This window comes from Carassius gibelio, chromosome B25, assembly GCF_023724105.1.
Source record: "Carassius gibelio isolate Cgi1373 ecotype wild population from Czech Republic chromosome B25, carGib1.2-hapl.c, whole genome shotgun sequence".
NCBI classification, from domain to species: Eukaryota; Metazoa; Chordata; class Actinopteri; order Cypriniformes; family Cyprinidae; genus Carassius; species Carassius gibelio.
The window spans coordinates 17,197,810-17,214,233 of record NC_068420.1 but is presented as its reverse complement, the minus strand read 5'-3'; the positions used below and the strand labels follow the sequence as shown (position 1 = coordinate 17,214,233).

At 35.7% G+C, this 16,424-nt stretch overlaps 1 long non-coding RNA gene across 2 annotated transcripts in view; it reads right to left on the bottom strand.

The window, feature by feature from the left end:
- The window catches only part of LOC128014477 (uncharacterized), a 155,859-nt gene extending 141,676 nt beyond the window's left edge, over positions 1 to 14,183 (bottom strand). For both annotated transcript variants that reach the window (XR_008183558.1, XR_008183557.1), the window contains exon 1: positions 14,088 to 14,183. This is a non-coding gene — a long non-coding RNA (uncharacterized LOC128014477). The remainder of the gene's footprint in view (positions 1 to 14,087) is intronic.
- Positions 14,184 to 16,424: the final 2,241 nt, after the last annotated feature.

Genomic DNA, 16,424 nt, shown 5'->3' with positions numbered 1-16,424 from the left:
GACAAATTTCTCCAAATCTGTTCAGATGAAGAAGCAAACTTGGATGGCCTAAGGGTGAGTTATTTCAGCAAATGTTCATTTTTGTGCGAACTTCTCCTTTAAGGGGGAGGCTTTAAATAAGCCCTTAGAGGTTTTCGGCCTGTCTTGCTTTTTATCATATTTTTTTTATATAGTGCAAAATAATTAAAACTCTCAAGAACCAAACTAAACCATCTCATAAGACAGAAAACACTTATCTCAATCATGCCGACTACATCATGGGAAGTTTTCATCAGGACAGACTAAAAGTGACCTTCTGTGGGGTGTGGAGTGACATGAGAGGAGAAAACTATTTGTTCCTGGTCCGACTTCACCGAGCATCTACGTAACTGCTTACAGAACAGCAGACGTTCCCCACAAATATCCTCAGGTGTTGACGCTACCTCGCATTTTAGCATGTGGCCTCCAAACAGCTTAATACCCTTCCACTTAGACCTAGTTAGAAACAGCTTTCCACAACCACGGCAACTATTACCGCAGATCTAAAACGTGGATTACAGCCCAGATTGTTATGTAAATCCAGTACTAGCAAACAGGGCTGTAACCAACATAGACATTATTAATTAAAAGTGGCCAAACAGTCCCCCTTCCACCAATATTTGAAATTCTTGCACTGACCTGCTGCACTTTCATGCTTATACGTTAGAAATTTTGCCATTTTGAGAGAGAGAGATGGAAGTTGTTGAGTAATTTAATGCAGTGATCCAGTATCAAAGCCATTTTATTAATAAAAGTGGTGGGGCAGAGGGCCGTAGACAAGTGTGTGTGTGTGTGTGTGTGTGTGTCAAGTGGCGCATTAATATAGCTTTTTAGGCAATTTACACTGCCATTCACAACCAGTTTACTGGAGAGTCTCATGCTCATCAAGACTGTTGTTTATTTGATCAAAAATACAGAAAAAAATAATTCATATTGTGAAATGTTAAATATTGGTTTCCGATGTGAATATATTTGTATGCATATGTATGAAGATATGTGATGCAGTGGTGCATTATCAAATTAAAATTAAATTAAATGTAAAAATTAAATTAAATTTACGCATTTAGCAGACGCTTTTGTCCAAAGCGACTTACAGTGCATTCAGGATAACAATTTTTACCTATAATGTGTTCCCAGGGAATCGAACCCACAACCTTGTGCTTGATAGCGCAACGCTCTGACAATTGATTCATTAACAGTATTGAAAATGTTTATATTATAATATTTTTTTGGAATTTGATACTTCTTTTTTTTTATTCTTTGTTGAATAAAAGGATAAAAAACGAATAGCATTTATTCAAAATAGTAATCTTTTTAAACAAAATACATTGTTATTCTGAATCAAGGCTTTAAAATTTCTTACAATTATTGTTTGCCTCCGCAGTCTGCACACTACTGATACTTTCTCATTCTATAGACTATATTTGTGGTAGGATGAAATATCTAAGTCAATTCACTGCATGGAAGTGAACTAGAACAATCAAAGAATCATTCAGCGTTCGCAGCTAATGCTTACTAGCGAGGTGCGGATGTAAAGTTTGGCGGTTGTTGCTATCAGAAGAAAAAAAATGCATTATAAGCTATTCATCAACACATTATTTTATGGTTAAGCCTTTTATGTTACACGGCATTCAGTGATGAAGCAAATTACTCACCACTGTTTGAAAAAAACAATTGTTGGCAAATTCCATGCGCTGACAGGCAATGTTCTTAAAGGACCTGCTTGGATTAGAATAAATGACACTGTGATGCACATTTGATTTCATAGCAATACAATTTGGGCGAAATCCTAAAAAAAAAAGTAAATATTGACCAGTTAAAAATCACTCCTGCTGAACTGAAACAGGGCTTGAACATATGAGCAATTAAATGGTTTAAACAACTTCTCATCCCTAATATAAATAGCAGCTCCTTTATATGAATCAAACAACATTGACAAGAAACAGAAAAACGCTCACTCCTCTTCATTTATGTCTTCGTCTCTGAGAGTCTGTTTATGGGAACAGTTATGAAGCTTGAAGCAACATTTACTTTTGTTAAAAAGTGCTTGAAGTCTGCAGGCCATTGTTTTAATTAGATTTGTAAACATTTGTATTAATATTTCCCATAATAGCATGTGATCAATTGTAGTTTTTCTCTGTGTAGAGAATAGTGAAATTTCACCGGTAGAAGCAGAAAAAATGTTGATATTAATGGGGAAATAAAAATGAAGATGAGATTGTTAAAACCACCGAGATCCTCAACTTGGCCGGTGTTTTCTATCAACCATCGTGTTTTTCCGTTGATCAGCTCCATAATTCTAAAGTGTCGACATACCAGTACGAATATAAAATCCTTTGGCCAAACAGTGCATTAAAATACCTGGCGAGCAACCAGGACTGATTGTCCAGCCTGGCATCAATATTTTTTGTGAAGCGTAGCAGCATGTAAAACGATCAGCTTTTCTGCGTACTTTCCTGCGCAATTGAAGACAGAAGCACACGGCATTATAAGAACGCCAAAACTGTGCTCGTTGCAAAAAATACCCAGCATGAGATACTTACAACATTGCTTAAAGGAAGAGGAACCCCACAAATAAAAAGCAACCAGCCACAGCTCTTTTTGATGTTAATGGGCCCGAGTTTATATAGTTCATTTGTTACTGAGTGTCTTAAAATAAACTCTGAATATCGCTAATTACAGCAAATCCAGGGATTATTTCACCCTCAAAGGCTTTAGTTGTATCAAAATCATAAACTCTGCTGTTTCCAGGCAGACTGATAGAAAACTCTGTGCCCTTACTCCCAGATGATATGTCAGCCAATCAGATTAGAGTCTGCCAGATTGAGAAAATACTTTCCAAGATGCATCAGAATGCCGTTGAACTGTGTGCGGTCTGTGAATGTGCCATCTGATGGTGTAGTTAAGGCATTTACAAGCATGGACAAACTGGGTCACGCTAACCAACAAAACCCAACCCTAACATACATATTTCACTGATTATTCTTAACCTTGCAATATTTCACTATTTTATATAACAGTAATGAGCTAACGTGTGGCAAAAAAAAACTTGAATTTACCTTCCGTGTTGAGAAGAAACTCAACAAGTTTAGCACCATGATTGAAACCCAAACATTTGATCAAATCCATCGCATAATTATATTAATCAGTTAACAATAAACTGGGCTTATAGTTCTTAATCAAAATATCATTGTTCCCCACCCTACATGTTCTCCTTTTTGATAATCCATTTAACTTGGACACACGTTAAAATACAGAAGAAAATATATGATGCTATTTTCATTTTGTCGCAACTTGAATAGAACGCAGTATCAGTGTTGAAGGAATAGCTCACCAACCTGAAATAATTCTGTCATCGTGTCCACGTTTCCTTCGTAGAACACAAAAAGAGAAATTTCGCAGAATGTTCATGTCGCTCTTTTCCGAACAGTGAAAGTGAATGTTACCATGGTTACCAGACTCCAAAAATGACAACAACAACAAAAAAAGTATCAAGAAAGTGCACAACACACTGCAAAAATGATTTTTCGAAGTTAAGCTATTGGCACGTTTTACAAGGGAATACTACTTCAGTCACTTTTTTTTATGCAATTGACTAGCAATTTCTTAATAAAAATTGTTTCAAAGTAAATCCAACACTTTTTATGACCATGATATGTCAAATTTTATTTAACGCTAGATATCGCAAACAAGATTTGCCAAATAAAACACAAATTAAGATTTTTCTTTTCATGATTCATAGATGAAAGGAAATCAAAGGGATTCAGAATGACTTGAGGCCGAGTAAATGATGACAGATAGTGGGCTGCACCTCCATATAACAAACTTCAAGTAATCTTTTTGTTTGGGCTTGATTGCTTGCGGGATTATTGACGCCTCAGGACAGAGCGAGCCGACTGTCTTCCCAGATTAGACTTCTGGCTCATGTTCCTTTGCTCTCTTACATAAGCGTACAAACTAATTAGACCTGATTGGACTTCTAAAGGTTTGAGTCAAGAAACTCCATAATCAGTCATACAAAAAGAACAAAAATACAGCGCTTAGTCCATTGACAGTGTTACGTATGATTTATATCCTTGCGTAAGATTTAATCCTCTTCACGACATGCCTTGAGGTGCATTACGCCCAGCATGAATGAATTGACAGGCCGTGGTGATTCCATGAAGATGGATTAGATCAGATTTCATATTTGGACTCGGCCCAAGGGCACTGGGGAGTGCATTTGCAAGTTAGCAAGTAGTATGGAGCATATTAAAGACATATTAGTCAGGGTTCAAAGGGCTAAGCTGTGTTTCCTCCTATTCCATAAAAGTGGAAGCAAAGACTTCCTTCAAAACTGATACTTTTTATTACATTAATATACTTCCAGAACAAATATAAATCATAAATCAGACCTATTATCAACAGGTTTTTTTTTTTTTTTAGGTCATGAGACAAAGGTTTCGGCTCCTACGGTAGATTCTAGGAAAATGTGCACAAGCGTAAAACAAAACAGCATAAAAATTCTCCCCTTTTGGTGGAAATCTCGTAAATTTTCTTGAGAAACAATGCGAAGCGCCATCTTTGCTGCCAATGAAGCAGTCTGCAGTAATTTACAGCGTTGTGAGATTCCAAACAGTTTGTTGTAACTAGAGATAGAGTTCATTGAAAGAGGAGAAGCCCTCACACATGATGAGAAACATGAGACAGGTCTGGCAGTGGCTTACGTGCTCAATTTAACAAAATATAGCCAGACCAAGGAAAATGAGGTCAGGATTCCCAAATGGGACATCGTTTTGGCTTGGCGAGTACATAAAGTTCACCCATTCTCTGTCTTTTATTCTTTCACCAGCCCTTATCAATATTGTCAAGAGCAGACCACACGATACTGTCAAGAGCAGAAAACACATTCAATTTTTCATCATCAACTTTATCATTTTGGGACAAGGAACCACCACAACCCCCCCCCCCCCAAATAAGCAGCCTATATCTGAACATCTGCTTGTTTTGCTAGATATTGGTGGAAAATGTTTCTTTAATAGAGATTTCCTAATAGAGAGTATGTCCTGACAATGTTTACCTATATTATCACTGCTTTTTAAAGGAATAGTTCATAAAAACATGAAAATTCAGTGAACTGTGTGACTTCTGCAAGACACCAAACTTTTCTCAGTGTTTTGGGAATAAAATGAAAGGGACTAGTGTTGTTTTGGACCACACTGACTTTCATTGTATGGACAAAAGCATTTGTTTTTTAAAATATATCATCTTTTGTGTTCGACAGAAGAAAGAGAGTCATAAAGGTTTTGATTTTCCAAGAGACTGAATAAATGATGACAGAATTTCCATCCAATGTGGTTTGAATGTGCGACAAAGCTTCATGTTCTTGGGAAACAGTTGTGACTGGCTAGTTACTTTCTCCAACAATGTATTGTACTGTGAAGCAGCAAGATAAGACGTTGTTCGAGAAACGCAAAACCCTTGGACAGTGTCGCCACCTTGTGGAATAAACTAATTTGCGCCCAAAAATCAACGTGTGTGTGTGTGTGAACTGAGAATACAGAGTTCAGCTGGTTAGAAAAATTGTGCTTTGCGCAAACACTACACACATTGCTGTTGACAAAAATTATTCACACATGCACTTATGCATACTATAACGTTCATGTCAAAAAATCACATATACTTTGGATGTATTTCACCCCAGAAAGCACTCACATGGGGATGGGGCCAGTAAGTAACAAGATCACCCTAGCAACTTAAAAGATCACCCTAGCAACCACATAATTTACTTTTTAGCAAGTTATTGGTAACCAAACTGTGATGGTAACCACTGAATTCCATAGTATGGAAAAAATACTATGGAAGTCAATGGCTACCATCAACGGTTTGGGATTAAGCAACCCTAGCAAACACATAGAGACTTGGGGCCACTTAGCAACCACTTAGATAATCCTAGAACCCACATAATAAAAAAATAAAAAAAAAACACTTAAGCAACCAAGAAGCAACATATTAGTAACCAAACTATTGGCGAAGGCCACTGACTTCCACATTATGGAAAAATAAATTACTATGGAAGTCAATGGCTATCGTCAACTGTTTGGCCTTAAGCGACCTTAGAAACACATTCAGATCTGGAGATAAGCTCTTTTGACTTGGGGCCATTTAGCAACCATTTAGATCACCCTAGCAATCACATAACTCAAAAAACATAACAAAAAAACTTAAACAACCAAGTAGCAATGTATTAGTAACCAAACTGTTGATGGTAGCCACTGACTTCTATAATATCAAAAAAATACTTTGGAAGTCAATGGCTACCTTAAACTGTTTGGGCTTAAATGACCCCATTCACACATCAAGGCTTGGACATGGGCTCTTTTGACTTGAGGCCACTTAGCAACCATTTAGATCACCCTAGCAATCACATAACTCAATAATAAACACTTAAGCAACAAAAAACGCAATGTTTTAGTAACCAAACTGTTGACGGTAGCCATTGACTTCTATAATATGGAAAAAAATACTTTGAAAGTCAATGGCTACCATCAACTGTTTAGGCTTAAGCGAGCCCAGAAAACACATCGAGGATTGGGCTCTTTTGACTTGGGGCCACTTAGAAACCACTTAGATCACCCTAGCAACCACATAAATCACACGGGAAAAAAACAACAACCAGCAGTGTATTGACGACCACAACTCCAGATTTTTTTCAGAAAATGCTAAACTATTTTATCTATACATAATGGCAGTTTAAAGTCTCCCAGACACAGACGAACGCCTGCCATTTACCAAAGCAGCCACCTGCTAATTAACTCCCTCCCAGTCGCAGTCACAGAAGTGAGATGAAGCTGGGAAAGGCGGCGTAGAGAGATCAGCAATAAGTGATCTGACCCAGATCAACGCCCTCGGGGGATGACCCTGCGTGCCTGTCTGTGTGTAACAAATCAGAGCGTGTAAGAAGCGCCCAAAAGCCAGTCAGAGAAATCACAAATATTTGGCCTACAAGACATTCCATTAATAATAATTTAATCACAGCACACCGGCTGCAAACAAAACACACTGTCGAAGGCGCTGTTCCCCCGACGTGAACTTTTGGCAATTGCGCATTTTGTTATTACAGAGTCCAAATTATGAAATGTTTTAAGTGAAGCATGACTCTTCTGCCACATCTGGCACAATCATATTTGTGACTATAACACATATACGGGGAAGGAAAATTAAACACAGCTTTGCCAAACTCAGATGAATTTTTAGTTCAAAGAAAGTCTTGCATTTAACAAACAAGAGAACTTTTCCCATGGAATAGGAACATTATTCCAAACAGACATGATACTCCAAGACCCACTCAGAAAAAAAAAGAGTATTTAGCAACTGATATATAATCAGATTATCCTGTTTTGGCATTCTAGTATTCTCAGAGGCTATAAAATAGGCCAAGGCTTTGCCTAATATTGCGACATTTCCATTGCATAGATCTTGACTAAATAAAAGTATGGATGACAGTTGAGTTACAGTTTCCAAAATGACCATTTTGCAGGTGTTTATTTGGCCGTTCTCATGCTGATCGAAATCGACTGGCCGATGACTTAAAGGGATAGTTCACCACAATTTCTGGTCTCCATTGACATCCATAGTACGAAAAAAAAAAGCAAGTTATGGGGACCAAATGAAGGTGAACTATCCCTTTAAATAAAGCTTTTATAAGCGCAACAAAAACAAAAATCAGATGTCTTAATAAAGAAAAATCTCAAATTGTTAAAAAGAAAATAATTTGACTTATTATTAATATTATTATTATTATAAAAACTGCTGTTTAATATTTGACCTTTTTTATTGAAATATTAAGTATTAATTATTTGAACAATGTAGACAACCTAAAAACATATGATATTTCAGATGTAAAAATGTGGGGGGAAAGTAAAAATACCTTGTCAAAAATTGGCATAACTGACATGCTTTTTTAAAATGTATATATACAGTCTTTAAAAAATAAGATTTAGCAATTTTTACAATGTAAAAAAAAAAATAGCAAATACATAAATACATATTAATAAATCATTCTTTATTCGTTGCTTAAGTGATGGTTGCTTTAGACCTACTAAAAACTGTGTTCTCCAGCTCCAGTCAGAACAGACGGGTTCAATACAATCTGACAGTAATCTGTTAACTTATTGTGTAATATTTCATATCTCTCGTCCTCCTCTGTTTTTCTGTTCTTTCTGGTTTCGCGGAGGCTGACAGATTTCATCGTCTCCTTTCCACTGCTTTGCTGTTATTCATTGCCAGTATGCATTTTATCGATATTGACACATTGACAATCAAAAAACAATGGAGCTGTTAAGAGCACAACTGGAGCGTAACCTTCAGAAACGATCAAGAATAATTCAGCAGAATTCTTCCCTAAGTAACCCTGATGTGTTAACCTGACCAGTGCTACATCAATAAACCGCAGCAGGCTGGCGAATGATCACATCCCAGCTTTCCTTCAGTTCCTTAAGTCACAGAGAGCCAAAGCGCTTCAGTGTTTTCTGTAAATGAGGCATTTAAATGCAGTTTTATACAGTGATTTGAAGGCACCGCTGCTGAACCTCTATCAAACCTGGTAGTGCTCCTCATTTACATTTATGCATTTGGCCTTCACTTTTCTCCAAAGCAACAAGAAATGAGTTCCCTGGGAATCAAACTTGTGACCTTGGCGTTGCATGCACCATACGGTACAGTTCAGACTTTAAATCTCTTTGATTTGCATGAACTAGCTCTGAACGTCTTGACGCCTTGCTGAGACAAAACAGACACCGCCGCGTTCACGCTCACCTTGCGTGGATTTGGTGATTATTTGCTTTGAAATGAATTGTATTAATGTTGGCTTGAGTTTTATCTCTTTCTGTGTTGTTGCGGAAAGGCCAGTACAAGTTCAGGGAATGGGGCTATTTTTGACACTTGGAAAGCATCGTGTGTCTGCTCTGTGTTATTTTATGAATTTATGAGTCAAAACATTAGTGGGACAAATAAGAGTGTCTGCGATTCAAAATTAAGTCTCCAGGACATGTGCCAAGTTTACTCAAATGTAATCTTTGTATTCATGTTCATTTAATATGGTTTTGAAAAAAATAAAAAAATAAATAAACAAATATATATATATATATCAGGAAAAAAGTCATGTGTACACATAATTATTATTTACATTTAATTAATAATTATAACTGATTAATGATATTTAAAAATATCATTATGCTTCTCGTTTTCTTTTCTTTTTCTAAATTTTCATATTTATTAATTTAAAAAAATAGTTTATTTAAAAAGTTAATACAATTATTTTAAATGTTTTATTTTATTTTACTTCATTTTATTTTATTTTGCAGTTTCACTCCTTTTTTTTTGACAGTTTATCACTTTGACATTTTTTTATTTATGCCCTTAGATAATTCCATGACAACCACGTACACTACCGCAAAAAGTTTGGAGTCTACATTTTTTTATGTTTTTGAAATAAGTTTCTTATGCTCACAAAGGTTGAATTTATTTGATTTAAAAAATATATAGTAAAAACAGTAGTGTTGTGAAATATTATTGCGATATAAGATATAATATATAATATAATACTCTTTTCTAAGTGAATATATAATAAAATGTAATTTATTATTCCTTGGATGCAAAGCTCCAGTCTCCAGTATCACACGATCCTTTAGAAATCAATCTAATTATGCCGATTTGCAGCTCAGGAAACATTATTATTATCAATGATGAAAACGGTTGTGCTGATTATATTTTTGGAAACCGTGATACATTTACACTTTTTTCACACAGATTATAAATAAAAAGTTAAGCATTTATGTGAAAGAAATAATATGTTGCATCAAAATTCTTGCTTTTGATGAATACAAAAAAATTATGAAAATCATACGGAAGGCATCGTCTCTTGTCTGTTATTCCTTATGAATAAGACCTCCATAGAAGCCCATTATTGTGCTCATCTTTCATCAGTCGGTGTAACTGTATGATCATCGCTCAACACACCTCACATCTTCAGATTTATTACATTTCAATGGAGATAAATATGTTTTCTTAATTCAGCTGATCTGTACAGTTTCTACCCAAACAATTTAGTTAACGAGTGGAGTGAGTCACAACACATCACACATGCTTTTGGTTAGGATTCAAGTGTTAACTACGGGACATGCTGAGACTTCTGAGGTTCAGGGCCCGTCTGGGAGTATCTCGAGAGCAGCTGCTTTAAAGCTAATTACAAAAAAGGTCTGAGAAAAGCTTTTTTGCAGATGCATCTTGATCTGATATATCTCAAATCTTGCGTACGGAGATGTGGTCTGGTAAACGTGGGTTACTACAGGACATTGTGTTTGGTGCAGGTTTGGGAAAGTCCCAGTTGCTCGCCGTTTATTTAGGTCTGGTTTCTCAGCATCCCGTGGCTCTCCATCACTCCAGCTTTCATCCACCCCTGCATCCAGACCTGATGGTTTGGCTGCACTTTTAAAACATTAAATGATGCTTATTAAGGGATGTTAATTAACTGTTGGTTCTGTGTACTTTGTTGGGGGAAACTATTTCCCGCAGGCCGCATGTGTATAACACACTTGACAGTTTGTTCCATGGAGAAATAGCAATAAAACACTTTCAAAATTAATAAATACCAGCCACTTCCCACAGGGCCAATAGAGGACAACAAGAACTGGAAGTAAAAAATCCCATTCATTTCTTTATAGAAGGATTGTTTTTAATGTCTTATAAAGCTTTAAAGACAAATCTGCCATAAGCTCAGAGGATATCAGCTTATGATGTAAGCTTATGTTGAAGCCATCAGCATTAGTTCAACTTCATTTCTAAAAACAGTGACGTTTCGGCTGGAGAACTAGCAACAGCAATAGTTCGATTGTTGCACCACATGGTGGTCGATAGGGACTGTCATTCAACTACATGTTCAAAAACGCTGTAATAAGCGCCACTTTAATAGAAGGTCAGCTGACCAGCAATGTGTCGATAATAAGACAGAGATTTCGCTTTCGTTGGACATGACAACCTATATTATAACAAATATATATGACGGTGCGGAGGACAGACGCAAGTTGCCTAATTGCCTGCGCTCAGTCGATCTCTCTCTCATTCACTGTCTGTTTAGGTTTGTTAAGTGCAAATCTACGACACCTTTGTACAAATCAGTATTGTACACTTAATGTTATCATTACTAACTGGTTTAATATTCAGTCCACATGCATGAAGTGTAAAACGAGAAGGGCATAATCTTACGGTAAAAAAAGCGCGCAAATATTGCCGCGTCAATGGCACGGCAGTACGAAAGCCCTGCCGTAGGTTTAGAGTATGCTTGTTTTTTGTCATTTCTCCGAACACAAATGCAGACATGGTTTTGTTTACGCAACACAATGCAACACAATGCATAAAAAGACAGTTAAGTCATTATAATCCATATTTGTTTCCCTACTGGATTCAACAAATGGGTTGTTTGTAATTGGTTTTATTGTTTTTGTCCTGTCGCACCGGTGTTCTGACTGGGACACCCGTCACAGTATAGTAAGGGGCGTAACATTTCTGTCACACACTTGAGGTATTTGGCCAATCACGATGCACTGGATAGCTGGCCAATCAGAGTTTTTGTAAGAAAAATATCCATATTAAAAATGTTATAATCAGTTTAATGTAGCTTGCGCTCACTGTTGTACACAGACGCAGTTCTGGGAGCATAGCGTATGGAAGTCAGCGTTGCTGAATCTCGAGAAAACCAATGTTTGTTTACAGGAGCAAAGGAAGAAAGGTTTCCTTACTTAAGTAAAGAAAAACAAAGTGGGAGACACTTTTTATGGAAGGCGCTTTTTAATTTCAAGTCTTTTGGACTGATGCATGCAACACCCGCTGACTGCAATGATAGAGCTTTAAAGATCAAAGACAATTTGATCCCAACTGTATTCGTCTGAAAGATGAAAGTCATATACACCTAGGATTCCTCAGGGGTTAGTAAAATGCCTAATTTTCATATTTGGGTGAACTAACCCTTTAATATAATAATAATAATAATACATGAATACATGCATAATTACATGATTAATAATTATGTATTATATTATTATTATTAACAATAACAACAACAATTATATATATATATATATATATATATATATATATATATATATATATATATATATATATATATATTAGGGCTGTCAGTTTAATGCGTTAATTAGTTATGAAAAAATAACACGATTAAAATATTTAGGGTGCATGCACATCCTAAGAGCACGTCTCAGAGCGCCGACTGTCTCTATAGCAACCGGAACATTTAACGACAGATGCAGTGACACGCTGATTAGCGATTGGCTCTTCATTCAGAAGGCGGGGCTTCCTGTGATTGAGCGGCCATATTAAGCGTTGCATTTTTCCCCATTCAAAACTATACGAGTGACATGTCTAGGGTATTCTATAGTCTCGGGTTTTAGTTGTTTATTTAAAGTACTATTACATTTGGTGGGGGGTTAAAGGGATTATTCACCCCAAAATTATGTCATCATTTACTCAAACCTGAATGAATATCTTTCTTTTGTGAAACATAAAAGAAGGTATTTTGAAGAATGTTGTTAATTTGGTAAAAAAAAAAAAAAAAAAAAAAAAAAAAAAAAGCTGTTTTGTTTACCCATGACTTTCATTGCATGAAAAAAAAAAAAGTAAAAGAATACCTGAGATGTTTCTAAAATTATCTTCTTTTATGTTCCATAGTTTATGTTAGACCATGGTAGCCTAAAGGTTATACATTTTATGAAGAAATGTCTAAAGCTACTAAGTACTTTCTCATTTAACACAAAATAGCTTTAAATAATCTTTAGGTGGTATTTTCCCAGCCAAATGTAATTTGCGATTAATTAGATAAATTAATCGACACATTAAGTAATTAATTAGCTCTTATATATTTATATAATGCCTCATAATTGTTATTATTAATATTGTATATATAATAATAATATAATATTATGTAATCATTAATTATTCATTATTATAAACAATAATAGCAACACTAATTATTATTGTTGTTATATAACCTATATAACATGCTCTCGTCGTTATGAATTATATTTATTATGTCTATATAATAATAATAATATTATAACAATGATATCTTTATTGTTATTTACAATAATAACAAAAATAATAATTATTTTGTTTTTATATAATCAATATAATAATAATAATAATAATAATAATAATAATAAAATATTGTCATTATTTGTTATTATTGTCTAAAACAACAATAATAATAATTTTTATTATTATATATAGGCCTATTATTACTAAATGTCCTCATTAATTATTTGTTATTAACAATAATACAAACAAATAGTATTATTATTGATATCATTGTTCTTATAATATATATTGTTTACTATTGTTTCATATTATAATTTGTGTTAATTATTATAAAGTAATAAAGTAATTATTATGTCTATATAGCATCATTCATTGCATGGAAAATGGGGGTTTAAAATGTGGGTGTGCACTGTTGCACTCTGTTTGTGGATATGAACGGAAATGAAGTGATTTCAAATCGATTTCATGGAGTCTTTAGTCTGCTGACAAACTGATATCAAACAAGCTGGACTTTCTTTTGGCTCCACCGTAACCGTCCAAAAACAGTTATCAGGTACTGTTACAACGGTAAATAAATATGGGATTAAGCTTTCAGTATACTTATGCCTATTTAAATTAATTATTAAATGACAACTGATGGCTAAAACCAAGTGATATGACAAAACAAAAGCAGTAAATGACGGTTTACCATGTTCGTTTTGTAAAAGTTCCTCTTCATATGCAGCAAAATCATTATGTTGACAAGCTAATCAATCACTGAGTGTTTAAAAGAAGTTTAACTTACTCAACTCCACTCTTGCATAACTTATTTAACTCCTAGAGGACTATTAATCAAACTGTCAGGCGCTGGATGCTGTTCAATGAACCTGTCAGATGATCGTATAGACTACGCGTGACGTTCGCACGCGCTTTACGTTTGAGTGACGTCTCACCGGAGCCGTCATGCGCGCGGAGTATGTCTGAAGAAGCGGCGAACTCACCCGTGATTTGAAGCTTCGGCGCAGAAGAGCGGAGAAAGCAGCGGGCCGCGGGATCCTATCGGAGCAGCAGCGCATCTCTGAGCTCTCCATCCCCGCCTCAGAGCGCCTGCCCAGCCGCCGGAGCGCAGAACCATTAACCTCTACCTGACCACAGCTGCACGCGTCACGACTAAATCAAGACTCAGTCCAAACCACTGCTATAAACAAATAATCTATATGAAACACTGGCCTCAAAAAAGTATTAAAATCGTATATGAATATCACTTTCTAATAGAAAACCATAAAAGCTGCATTCTTTTTTTTTTACCATTTTTTTTTTTAGAGAAATAACAGAAATACACACATTTGTTAGTTTTAACCTGTAGATGATATGTAAAAAAAAAAAAAAAAAATGAGGAAAAAAAGCTAATTATATGGCAGTGCAAACTAATAAGCTCGGTAATCCAAACTAAGACGCAAAACATTTAAGCAAAATATACAGTATAGCTACCTGAATGCCTAAAGGGGTCATATGATGCGATTTCAGGTTTCCGTTCTCTTTGGAGTGTTACAAGCTCTTGATGCATAAAGAAGATCTGTAGTTGCAAAGACTAAAGTCCCAAACCCAAGTCAAGATTTGGGAAGATTTGCATAACGCCACCCAAATGTCCACGCAAAGAAAGAAGGCATAACTTCTATTCTCGCTGTTGCCACTGGCGCCATGTTGTGGAGACGCTGTTTCATTGTGAAAGCAAAACTACTTTATTTGGCCTTCCAAAAGAGGACACAACTAGAAATCAGTGGTTAAATTTGATTAACAACACTATTCCAGAACAGTACAATCGAAATATATAATGTGCAGCACATTTTATGCAGGACTGTTTCCTGAACCTGGGAGAGAAGTTTACAATGCCGGTTGTTCTGATTCACAGTCTGTAAGTACGTTTACATATTTAAAGGATTTCCCACTGATGGTTCAAACGTGAGTTTTGAGCAGTGTAGAGCAGAGGTTTTCTCAATTCCCCTGCTCTGCACATTTTGTATGTTTCTCTATCGCTTCAGACATTTGTTCTATTCGTACGGAAGTGCCCGGCTAAAAGGACATCACAGGATATTCCGCCATGATTCCAGTTTGAAGCGAACGTGTATGTTCCATTCAAAGTGCATTGAAGTGTGCGAGACGTGAATTTAAATTGTATTGATTTACTGAGGTATATGATGTCACACTTGTCCGTGTGTAAAGCAAATCTGTGAATGAATGTTCTGAAGTGAAGTAAACTTCAGCCGATTTCTGCTGCTCAGGGAGTATGGAGCAATGAACACTGTGTAGGGACCATGTCAATGGGAACACAGTCCATGCACTGAGCTCACTTCTAACAAGCTGATTATCTGAGGAGAGTTATGCAAAATATGCAGAGAGCTGCGTGTGCGAGGACTGGAACTAAGAACCACTGGTGTAGAGTAGCGCTTGCTGTCTGTCATTTCTCCAGACACTAATCCAGACGTGGTTTTGTTTACGCAGCACAATATACACAACGCGTAAAACACAGATGTCATTATAACTTCATTATACCCATTGCGATGCAACAAATGGCTCATATGTAATGGGTTTTATTGTTTTTGTCTTGTGGCGCTGGTGTTCTCACTGGCACACGCATCACAGTATGACAAGGGGCATAACATTTCCGTCACACACTTGAGGTATTCGGCCAATCACAGCACACTGGATAGCTGGCCAATCAGAGCACACCTCACTTTTTTGACTGATGAGCTTTGTAAAAAATGATGCGTTTCAGAAAGGCAGGGCATAGAGTAGAAATAAAAATGTACAGTATGTGGAAAATAATGTTTTTTTAACCTTAAAACACAAACATATTTCATTACACCAAATACACAAAATAAATTGATAGCTTAATTGATTTAGATACGATAAATTACAATTACACTAAGGCCAGCAATAGCCATGATTTAACAGTGAATTAATATCCGATTATGAAGCTTTTGGCTTGAAAAGTGAAATCAGGTAGTTTAAAATATGTCTCTCATACACAGAGAGAAAGAGAGAATTACCACTAAATAAAAACACAACAGTTTCAAGTTTTGAAAAAATGAAGAAAAAAATAAAAATATTTTTACTTAACTCGCTCAAACCCCAAGGAAGCTGATCTATAATTAATTAACTTTGTGCCACTATAAAAGACACATACACAGCAAACTGTACCTATTATACTATTATATTATTATAAGTCACTTTAGATAGTGTGTCATTATTTAAAATTGAAAATTAGTGATAAAATTACTAATAGTTTGTAGTTTGTCATAGTAGGTAAGATTTTTACACGTTGGAAAGGTTTTTCC